General features: G+C 34.9%; 1 long non-coding RNA gene across 2 annotated transcripts; it reads right to left on the reverse strand.

Annotated features, from left to right (window-relative positions):
- Window positions 1–2,145: 2,145 nt before the first annotated feature.
- Window positions 2,146–9,727, reverse strand: LOC126717261 (uncharacterized). Of its 2 annotated transcripts, XR_007652490.1 has the most exons (5): window positions 8,334–9,727; window positions 7,862–8,124; window positions 4,692–4,771; window positions 3,925–4,019; window positions 2,146–2,335 (listed from the first exon to the last, which is right to left on the reverse strand). It is a non-coding gene; the product is annotated as an uncharacterized LOC126717261 (long non-coding RNA). The 2 variants fall into 2 exon arrangements; XR_007652491.1 differs by lacking the exon at window positions 3,925–4,019 and having other exon boundaries at window positions 8,334–9,726.
- Between the last annotated feature and the right edge of the window lie 2,315 nt (window positions 9,728–12,042).

Below are 12,042 nucleotides of genomic sequence, written 5' to 3' on the forward strand. Positions count from 1 at the left end.
CGGCGGAGAACCACACCGTGGAAGGAGGGGGGGAGGAAGGTGCAATGCGGGTTGTGTGACCAAGAGGGGCATAACCGAAGAACATGCCCTAAGCGGAATGAGGTACCGACAAGTGGTGGTGTCGCAGACTAGGTACGCTAATTTTAAACCGTGGCATTCTTCTAAATGCAACTTGAAACAAAATGCATGCTATATGCCATTCAATTATGTATTTTTATAACTTAAGAAAGATTGGAAAAAATTTGAAGGACCAACTATGACATATATCGTTAAAATATCATCGTTGCTTGTGTACATGTGGTTCATTCCAATTCCAAAGTTTTGGGACTAAGACTTTCTCTTCTTATGCTTGGTGTTGATGACTGCATTATTTCTAGTGTTGATTTTGTATGTGTTGGATCATTATGTGTAAAATGCTAATGCCCATTTCTTACAAGTGTTTTTCAATCGTATCATCCATTGGATTGAAACAAAAAATAGGATATGATGTGAATGAAGTGATAAGTATTCAAATTCAGCATGCTGAAGTCCCTATTTTTGCAAAATATTTCAACAATTGATGGTATTCTAATCAACTCATTTTCCCATTTATCAAGTGCTGTCATTTATCTACCACATTGTTAAAAAAAGTTCAAAAAAGTAGGACTTGTTTTGATTTTGTGTAATTATTAGAATGAACTTCCAGATACTAATACTATAGTCTATTTGTTTGATATTACATCATGAGCATGACTACTAGGTTGCTGATTTATCTGTTTCTGTTGTTTTCCAAAGGATGCTTCTTCACATCGTCTGGAGGCTTGAGGAGTTATGCACACCCCCTTAATGAGGTGAAGCCTGTGCCAAGGGTGGAAATTTCTGGTCAGGTGTGTGGTGTAACTTTCACCGTGGATGAAGAGTCGAAGAGGGAAAATGTCGGCATGCCAAGAGTTGGAAGTGCTACCAACTGCTCATCTAACTACTAATATTGTTATAGTTTCCTTTTATGGCATGGCTATCATTATTAGTGGGCCTTGCCTTTGATCTCCTTTTTGTTATCATACTACTCTCATCTTGAAAGGCTTGAAATGCTTTTATGGGTGCTTAGATTTATATCCTTTTTAGTACTACCAAAGACATGATTTTATGTTGCTGTACATGTTGCGTAATGTCAAACTAAGCCAGGATCTCAAGAAATAATATGATTGCTCTTCAAGACTGATCAATGGTAGATTTCTATTTGATATTTTTCTCCATTTTTATCGCTTCTTGAATCAGGCTTTGATCATGATAATAATTTCGGTCACATTCTTGATGATAATCAGGGCAGCTAAAGCTTTTCATTGCTTTCCTATTGGTCTGATTCATGATTTACAACTTTAAAGTAAATCATCACATGACGGATAAATACTGAAATACTGAAAGACGCAAAAAGAAAAAAATGAAAGAAGATACGAAACCATTCTAATTAAGTCTCGCCAATTAAAAACAAAAAAGAGAATTACCCATGTACTGAGCTTGGTGGACTCGGGTACTAATCTGACAGTCATTTTTTTTCTGTTCTGAAATTTGGTAATTCCGGAGTAGGCAGATTGGTACCCGAGCTTGCTAGACTCGGGTACTTCACAAGGTACCCGAGTCCAGGAAACTCGGGTACGAACCTGCCAATTTTCGAAATAGGCCTGGGTACCACGTTGACAATTTTGAAAATTGGCAGGTTGGTACCCGAGCTTTCTGGACTCGGGTACCTTGTGAAGTACCCGAGTCTAGCAAGCTCGGGTACCAAGCTGCAAATGAACAAAATAAGACTGGGTAACCAATGTTGGAAATTGGTAGGTTGGTACCAGAGTTTGGTGGACTCGGGTACTTCACAAGGTACCCGAGTTCACCAAACTCGGGTACCAACCTGCCAATTTTCAAAATAGGACTGGGTAACCAATGTTGACGATTTTGCAAATTGGCAGGTTGGTACCCGAGATTTGTGGACTCGGGTACTTCACAAAGTACCCGAGTCCACTAAGCTCGGGTACCAACCTGCCAACTTGCAAATTTGTCAACATGTACCCAGTCCTATTTTTTTCAGAATTACTTTGGGCTGCACGTGCTAGCCAATACCAACATAGATATACTTGTAAGCTTTTTCACCCATAATATAAATCCCACATCTACAATAAAGTCCAATTCAGACACATATATATATTATATAGTCATGAAATAATGAAAGAATATTGTTACATGTCATAAAATTAAAACAACATATAAATTACATTCCCATATATTTGGACCCACCAGCCATCTAGGAGAGACTCTGGAACGAAGAATAATCCCATTAGTTGTACAAGACATGGAGTAGTACCTGAAAATGAAACCAATTTTATTGATGACCATATAGTGACTAGTGAAGGACCAAGAGTGTCTCTCTCTCTACTGTATCTAAGGTAGAGTGCTTATGTTAGTGATTTTTTTTTAGGGAGGGTAAATAGTAAACACCTAGGCCATCATCTACTCCTAGTGTCCAGACCACATTTGATCCCAAATGCATAAACCTTTCACTCACATTCTTTAAAAATCCCTAAAGCTTTTTTTTTTTTTTTTGAGAAACCCAATCCACTCATTAAACACTAAAAGTTCCAACTTAACTTATTTTATAATTTGTTATGCTTCCACAAAATACACTATTTTTTGCTTCAAATTTATTTCTACTAAGGTGACCCCACTATTTGGACACTTAAGGTAAAGAGCACTGAGCACATAAACTTGTGGAGTATATTCCACTTCAAAAGTTCTTATGTGATCATTTAATATCAAAAAGTCTACCAAATAACTTAATCAAAACCAAATCTAACCCAAATACCAAAATCAAAACCAATCCAGCCAAAATACCCAAACCTATATCATATATATTAACCAAAAAAAAAAGAAAAAACCTTTATGGGTAGTGGCAAATTTGTTGGTTATGGGTTCTATAATGAGTAACTGGAAACTTTATAGTTGGCATGCTTTTCATAAGAATAACCCACCAAATTGTTCAAACAAATTTTCAAAGGAAGAAAGCATAGTTAACAATAACTAAGGCGCAAGTTAGAATGGCGCAGATAATAACATTTAGCATCTCTATAAAATTATTTTATGATTTCTCAGGTTTCTTTCTTGACTGTTCAAACTACCAACCCATAGTAAAATATTTACTGCTTAAGCAACCAATTAAAAAATGTAGCAAATGCAAACAATAACTCAATTGAGCCCCCAATATGATGTGAGAAAATAAAGATCCAAAGCTTCAAATCAGCAAACTATGATGTGTGAAAATAAAGTGGTGAAAGAATGGAAGTCATATTCATAAAATATAATATGGTCACTCAATTTAGTGCCACTGATCTCCTATTCTCTCGCAATACATTTATCAAAAAACTGATAGGCATTTTTGACTAACATTGTTCTTTTGAAAGAAAGGAAAATAACCTCCAAAGACTTTATATGCTTTCTCACCAAAGCATCTCTAATGATGCCAACACAAAGTGTGCAGAAAATTATGAAAGGATTAAATGATTATAAACCAACTAAAGATGAATGACCCATATAGGCTAAGAACTACAATAATACAGTGGAAAAAATGTCCAGATTTAGTGGGGATATTGCAAGCAGAAGAACAAAGACAAAGGCAAACACAAAACTCAAATGATATGATCCATACAGGCTAAGAATTGCAATAATTCTTTGCATCGGAGTGGTAAAGGTTGGGCATGAGAAAATCAATTCCTAGCTATAAGTAATTATAGATATAAACATGTTTAGAACTCTATTTTAAAAGAATCCAGCCACAAGAAATTACAAATGGCTACACATATAATTCCTATGTCATTATTTGTTGTTGAAAATGTAACTTAATCTAAAATATAACTCAGTTAAATATGATTAAGCAGGATGAGAATGGTATGGACATACCAGAAATATTTCAAGACCAAAGAAGATATTGTCATTCATCTCTTTGAAGGCTTATAAGATGCAAAGATAAAGTGCATATACTGAGGCTAAACTGTCTACAATACAAAAATAAATATGAACATAGTTAGGCTACAACATTTAAGTTGCTCCACATCAAACACGTGGTGAGGGAAACTATCTAAACAAAAGCTAATTGTAAAATCACATTTCAAACAAAACATACATACACATGCATTTAGGTTACCAATCTCAGCATGTAATACAAAGTTTGAAGAGTATCAACCCAGACCCACAAACAAAAAGTAAATGATTTTTGTGTTCTATCCTCAGTTAATAGGTTGAGTCAAAATAATAAACAAATAGATAACATATCTTTCCGATTTCAATGCCTTAAAAACAAATATTTACCAACCAACTAACTAAATTTGAATGCTGAAACTAAAACTCTTTTCGATTCTCAATGCATCTATTTGGCTACATTGAACTTAAAAAAAAATAACATTGACTCAAAATTCAATAGAATTCACCCCCTCACATCATAATCAATAATTGTTCAACAGCTATAGTTTTACATGTAACTAATTATTTATGTAGATTTTTGTCAACTGTGTTTCTTTTGTAAACTAACTCCAAAACTAATCATAAATTAATCTCAAAAACCAAATCTTGTTGGAATTTGAACATATAGCACAAATTAATCAACCATTTATTAACAAAAGATTAAATTAAGAATGGGACAATTAAGGGGGAAATTCATAAAAACTTACCTTTCAAAAATTTTGGTGCTCGTTCTAATGCAATGACGTAATCACTATAATCTGTGAACGCTGTAACCTATGTATCGCAACTACAAGGAAAAAATTAAATTTGATTTTAATTTTTTTAATAAAAAGCATTCAAATAACTTGACAAAAACGAACAAAGAGAACATTAGAAACAAGAACATAGGAAGAAGGAATGAAATAAATACCAATAAAAAAAAATAAAAAAAATAAAAACATAAATAAAAAGGCATGCATGTTGATTTTAAACAGATACCCAAAACGAATGCAACCCAAATAGACAAAAACAAAAACAATTCTAATCCAATTTCTTTAGGCAAAACCCAATATAACCCAAATACCAAAAAATAAAAAATAAAAAACAAAAGAACCATCAGTCCGTGCTGACAGTGGAGGCAACCCACAGATTTCAATCTCTACCTTACAGACTCAGACTCTCTCTCAGTTGTATAGGTCTATATCATCAGTCCATTTTTTCCCGTTGTTAAAAAATAGAGAGAATGACATGGGATTAGGCAAAAATGGAACCAAATTATGATCAGTGAAACTTCAAAGTGGAAATATTAGAGAGAGAGAGCATTTACCTATAGTGTGTTAGCTGAAAATACCAAAAAATGGAACCAAATCCCCTTTCTCTATGATCTATTTCTCTCTCCCTCTTTCAATATCTTCTCACCTTAGAAAGGAGAAACTTCAATTAAACTTACCTACACTAAGTTTCAAAATCACCAACACAACCTCACAAGTCACAGCACCCACACAAACAAACTAGTTAAGTTCTTCACAACACATTATTCACCAAAAACTAAAACCCAAATAAAAAACTTAGTGGGAACCACAAATTCAATGAATTCTAACCCATTCCCATTATCACTGACCCTCATGCAAGAAAAGAAAACAGTCTTATCCACCTACAGAAACAGATAGAGAACAGCCTCAGAAGAAAATCATAATCAAACGGCCCAAAGAAATTATTGACCTGGACCAGGTCAGTCAGGATGGAAGTCCTAGTTTTGAGTTCCGGAAGACTAAAAGAATAGTTGAATTATCAAATACTGCAAAGCACGGGAGGTTCTTCTGAAGTTGGATGTTTGTGAGGAGGAGATTGCGAAACTGACTACGTGGCACCGTATTGCTATGATACGCAAACTTTCAAGTGAGCAAGCTGCATCGGGGATACAGATTGATCCCACAACTATCAGCAAGTATGCGCGTGGCCAGCAGATGTCATTTCTTCAACTGCAACAGCAGACAAGGGAGAAGTGTCAGGAGATTTGGGAACGACAAGTTCAGAGTCTTTCTGCCTTAGATCGTGAAAATGAGAGTGACTCTGAAGGAAATAGTGATCTTGATTCATTTGCTGGGGATTTAGAGAATCTTCTTGATGCAGAGGAATGTGAGGAAGAAGTAGGTAACTATGAGTCAAAGCATGACAAAGCAGATGGTGTTAAGGGGCTCAAAATGAGAAGGCGCCCATCCATAGCTCAGGCAGAAGAGGAAAATGAAGATGAAGCCGTTGAAGCTGCCGAATTATGCAGGTTACTCATGGAAGATGATGAGGCTGAGAGGAGGAAGAAGAAAAAGACTAAAGTTGTGAGGGAGGAAACAGGGCTGGCTTTGGGCTTGCAACCAAGTTTTGGTTTTGAGAACACAAATCGGATCAAGCAAATTGTCAGTACTGCCCAACCTGATGGGTCCTATTCTTCCAAAGAGATATTTAATAAAGACATGAAGGAGGTAGAAAATGTTATTGCGAAAAAAGGCAAGTATGGAAAGCTTTAGGTGAAAGCTTTAACGAAAAAGAATGATATCACAAGTGTTGGTCTAGTCAGTAAGAAAATCAAAATATCGGGAGATGAAGTCAAGGTTTTTAAGGACAGGAAATCTGCAAGAGAGAGTTTTGTTTGTGGGGCATGTGGTCAGCTTGGACATATGAGGACAAACAAGACAGGAAACATGAAAAATATGGATTTTAGGGTGAGATGGGCAGGGGATGCGCACCCTCAAAACCTTTTTCTTTTTCCCAGAGAATACACACCCCACAACCTTAATTATGGACTAACCTTTTTTTTGCTGTGAGGTGGACTTATTCTAGTAATGATCTCCTTTTCAATAATAGAATCCTAAACTGAATTTATACATTAAGAGAATCATGAAGCACATGCAGGAAACACAATTCTTATATGCTGTATATCTCATTGAATCTAGAAACTTTTGCTTGCATTGTATTATTTAGTCTATGTATTGGAATTGATACATTCGAGATTATGCAAGACTATACATGAAAGATCCTTTTTTGGCTCTCTTTTTTGCTAGTTTTTTCCTTATCTTATGTGTGCTCTAAAGGTTGCAGGGAAGTTTATGTTTGTTGTTTCTAATCAAATCCTTCATGACTCATGAGCCTTCTTAATCATTATAAATTCCTTTAAAACTCTTCCTAATCACCTATGTTGTCTCTGTTTGAAGAACCTGCTAAGCATTTAGAAATTGAAGTGTATGATGCTGATCAATTAAAAACGCAAACTTAGACTATAAAAAAGAGAGAATCAAATTAAGGCTTAGATTAGTCTAACCTCTCAAATAAAAGCTAAACTTCCTATAAGACACAACCACTCTGATTTGGAATCCAATTTCAACATCAAGATGTCAAATTGAGATATGGCAGCTCATGTACACAACAGAAAAACAAGCATGGTAGTCGGAATAGAAGCTTTTGTAAGTAACATTGTCATCAAGGTTTTAACACTGCACTTTGCAAAGTTTGGTGAAGCTCAAATTTGAGCAATATCAATTGTAGGTTTATATTTGTTGCCTTTGTTTGCTTCAAGAACTACAATTATACCACCACTATTTAGTGTTGAGGGTAAATTGCATTTTTGGTCCCTCAATTTTAAAAGGTTTGATTTTGGTCTTACAAATTTTTAAATTTAGCAATATAATCCCTGTCTAAAAGCCATGAAAGTTGAAATATTGGAAAAACACCCATTTCCAAGGGCAAGTGCAACTCTACAAACTCAACTAAAATATATGGTTCATATACGTGTATTGAAAATTTAAAACAAAAACCAAGACATGGAATTGCAGCGCCAAAACCAGTTGGATTAGTGAAAATTAAGAGAAAAAGAACTCAAATTTTTCGGAGAGAGAGAGCTTACAAAGCGCCATTGAAGGGGAAATGGTCCGCGTGGCGACTCTGTGAAATGAAATTGAAAACCCTAATTGGTCGGAGACAGGGAGAAGAAAGGGCGAAGAAGAAGATGAGGACGAAGACGACGTCGCACCACTGTCACCCAACGGAAAAGGCCATTACCATCGCTCCTCCAACAACCACCACTTTCCCTTCTCCTATTCCCTCAGGCGCGACGGCGACGGAGACCACGATTCCACTCCCCCGGCCATCATCGATACGCGAATTAGCCTTACAAATTATGCATAAAAATACCCACAAATTAGCCTCAGAAGTGAATGATGCCCCTCTGTTTGAAATACCCATAAAAATACCCATAAAAATACCCACAAAAATACCCACAATATGGCTTAGTAAGTTTAACATTTCTATGCATAAAAATAACAAATTTACAAACAAAAATACCCACAAGCTAAACATGCAAGCTGAGCGAGACATACCTTGTGAGAGGGAGACCGAGAGCGAGACGGAGACGGAGAATGAAGCAGATCGCGAGATTGAGAGGGAGAATGGGAGTATTTGCGAGATTGAGAGGCAGAATGAGAGTATTTGTGTGGAAATAGCTTTAGATTGAGAGGGAGATAACGAGATTGAGAGAGGGAGATAGCGAGATTGAGAGGTTTGGTTTGTGGGTATGTTTTGCTCTGTTCTTGGTTGGGTATTGTGGGTAACAGAAGGTTTAAGTGTGGGGTAATAGGGAGAGATGGCTGAGCAGTACTCGAGCTTCATGAGCTCGGGTACCAAGTTTATTTTTTAAATTTTTCTGTTCCAACGTTCCAACGTCAGGTGCCACGCTGGAACAGAAATATGGGGTACTCGAGCTCTCCAAGCTCGAGTACGCCCAAAAGTGGTACTTCCCTAAATATTTCCCAAACAGTGTTTCGGGCCTAAATATTTTAAAAAACAATGCTAATGGGCCAAAATCGCCGAAATAGAAACTGCCAACAAAATAGCCCAAATTAGAAACTTTTAAAATGTACCAAACAAAAGCAGAATGATAATTTATAATATATATTATATCATAATCTACATTACTACTTTCTTTTTCGTTTTTCTTTTTTTCATTTTCTCAAACTAGGTTGTACATTGATATAAAATTAACGATCATTTTTTTGTGATATTTGTAATGAGATAAAGTTTAGCTACAATATTGATTATAATCTTAAGCTATAACCTTATTTAATATCTTTCTATTGGAGGTGATTTTTGACAAACCCACCATTGAATTACATATTCTTCTTATAATATCCATGCTTGCAAAACTTTGTCCTTTGTAATGGGTATGATTCAAAGTTTCTTAAAAATGAATTACAAGTTTGTTAATCCAGTCCAATATATATGTAGCACCTTAGCCAAGCTCAATTGAATCCTAATTTTTCTGTTCTATTTTCAACTAATTAACAAGATTATCCCCAAAAAGAAGTAGCATTCTAATTTTCAAGAAAAAAAAATAAAAAAATAGTAAAAATAAAAACTCACCAGGAAGATACAAGCCTGCATATACCACCACAGAGAAAATCACAGCAACCAAATGGTCCTGGACCGGGAGGCCCTGGTGGAGGTCCCCAACGAGGAGGCATTTCTCTCTATCAATCTCCTTTCTCTTAGTTCTAAGTTTTGGACAATGTGGCTAACTTCTTTCACTAAGTTTGCAATGTTGTTATATATGAAAATGAGCTAAACCTATAGGTCTCTATATAAAGACTTTCAAGATAGGGAAAGAACCTTTTTTTTTAAGTTAATTTGTTTTCTTTTTCTTCTTTGAGAAAGAGAGCTTAATGGTTAAGGATACAAGTTTCTTGAAGATTCTAGCGTACTGGTGGACTAGTAAGTCAAAGAAAATTGTACATAGTTTAGTTGGTTTGAGGATATTTTGATGATTTCATCCACTTATCTTTTTCAACCTAACGTTCCATGCAAAACCTAACATTCAAAGTTTCAAGACTAAGTTATGTTTTTTTGAGACACAAGACTAAGTTATCTTTCTTGTTCTCTTCAAGATACTTCATTGCTTTCAATGAGTTGTACGTTTCACTTTCTCTGCCCCATTCCAATGCAATTTGTAAACAAAAAGACTAGCACGTGTCGGCATGCGTACGAACTGAGACCATTGCCATGTCGGTCTCTCATAATTCATAACTCTACTAATCAACATGTTTTGTGTGGAACCATCTTTATCAAGCAATCCATAAGTTGAGGAATGAAGGTTGTTCTGCTACTGTGGAGTTTAGTTTGTATTCCGACCCAATATGGAAGCATGACGATTTTAAATGAGATTTGGGTCCGTTTGATATATGAAATTAAACAACAGTTTTTAGTTTTTAAACAACATTATACGTATTTTCACACACTTTTTCACCCACATGTATTTCCAAAAAATACAAACAATGTTACTAGAACAACATTACCAAATGGGCCCATAATTTCTAAGTCTTAGTTTATGAGTGGTCCGACTTGGGTTGAAAAATTTTTGCCCCGATTTTAGCACATTTTAAACCTGTGGTTTGGGTGGTTTTTTTTTTTTTTTTTTTTTTAATGTTTTTTTATGTGCTTTTTTTTTTTATGTATGCTTTAGATTAGAGTTTTTATGTATTAATATACTATAATTGCCACCTCTGTATTTTTTTTTTTTTTTGACATGGAACTAAAAACTCAACAATTTCTCAGACATTGGTAAATTGTCGAACTATGTAATTGTCTTTATTTATTATCTATTTTTAGTCTCTTGTATATTTGGGAATTCGTTGAAATAACCAACAAAGGGCATGGATAAATTCTAAGGATGAGATGCGACAATTCGTATTTCAATGAAATAACTATTTTGTCACTTGCTTTTTTATTTTGTCAAAAAGATAAAACTAATGGTGGTACAAAAAGAAGGTGACCAAAAAAAAAAAAAAAGCCAATTTCAACCTTTTGCTACATGGAAATAGGATTTTTACTATTTTGGTGTCCTCTTTTCAATAACTAAAACATCTCCAACTCATAACCAAAAGCCAAATAAAATGAATACATTAAAGATAGTCATTATAGTAAATTATTTTAACTCAACTAAACAATTAACAAACCCATCTTTTCACATCTACCTACAAGGCTACAACATTCTCTTTTCACTTTCTTTTTCTTTCTTCCATCTTATTTCTGTCAATAGTGACTGACGAAAAGTGATCATGTACAAAACCTAGAACGTCCCATGTTGATGTTGGCAAAATATGGTTGAAACTTGAAAGGTTCATTGATGAAAAGCATATTGGCCAAGAAGAAATTGGCCATGTATGTATATAGTTGCCATTTGGACAATCCATGAGAATATGTAGTAAAGATTGGTCCGCTACCTTACAAACAAGACATGCTAATTCTTCAAGAGAGAGTCTAATACTTAGAAGTTAGAACCTCCCTTGTTGACAAAATATTTCAGGCAATTTTTCAGATGAGAATATTCTTGCTCTCATTTATGATTTTTCTTTAACTTCCATATGGATTTCCAATCCATAGATGTCATCAGTCCTGTGTCTAAGAACCCTGACTGCTGGTTGGCCAAATAAGCCAATGTCTTTGAGAAAGATCCATTACTACTAGTGATCTAAACTCTAAAGGAATGAATCTTCTTTAAGAGAAGAAGGAATATGTATGTTGAAAATATTGATTGTTGTGTTGGAATCAAACAATTCAAATATTTTGTTTCCATCCCAAGTTCTAGTAATATTTTCAACTCTTTTTAATATGCTTCTATATTTCTATCCCAAGCCCTAGTAATATTTTCAACTATTTTTAACATGAAATTAGAAATATGCTTCATATTATCTAATATAGTATCAAAGTTGAAGTTTAAGTGATAACCTAATGCATCAATTATGGTGTCTTATGTTTGGTTTGAACCAAACCTCTACCTCCCCCACTATTTACCCATCCAATATATGTATAAAGATCAAAATTTGGCCCTCCCCCACTATTTACCCATCCAATATATGTATAAAGATCAAAATTTGGCCTGTTACCTAATTAGAGTACTAATGACCAAACTTTGGGTGCGTTTGGATAAGCTCTTGCAAAACAATTTTTTGGATTTAAAATGAGCATTTGTAAAAAACCTATGAGGAGTTGTTATTGTGAAATGGAGTTTTGAGTTTTAAAAACGCCTAACTAAAC

This window comes from Quercus robur, chromosome 3, assembly GCF_932294415.1.
Source record: "Quercus robur chromosome 3, dhQueRobu3.1, whole genome shotgun sequence".
In the NCBI taxonomy this organism is placed as follows: Eukaryota; Viridiplantae; Streptophyta; class Magnoliopsida; order Fagales; family Fagaceae; genus Quercus; species Quercus robur.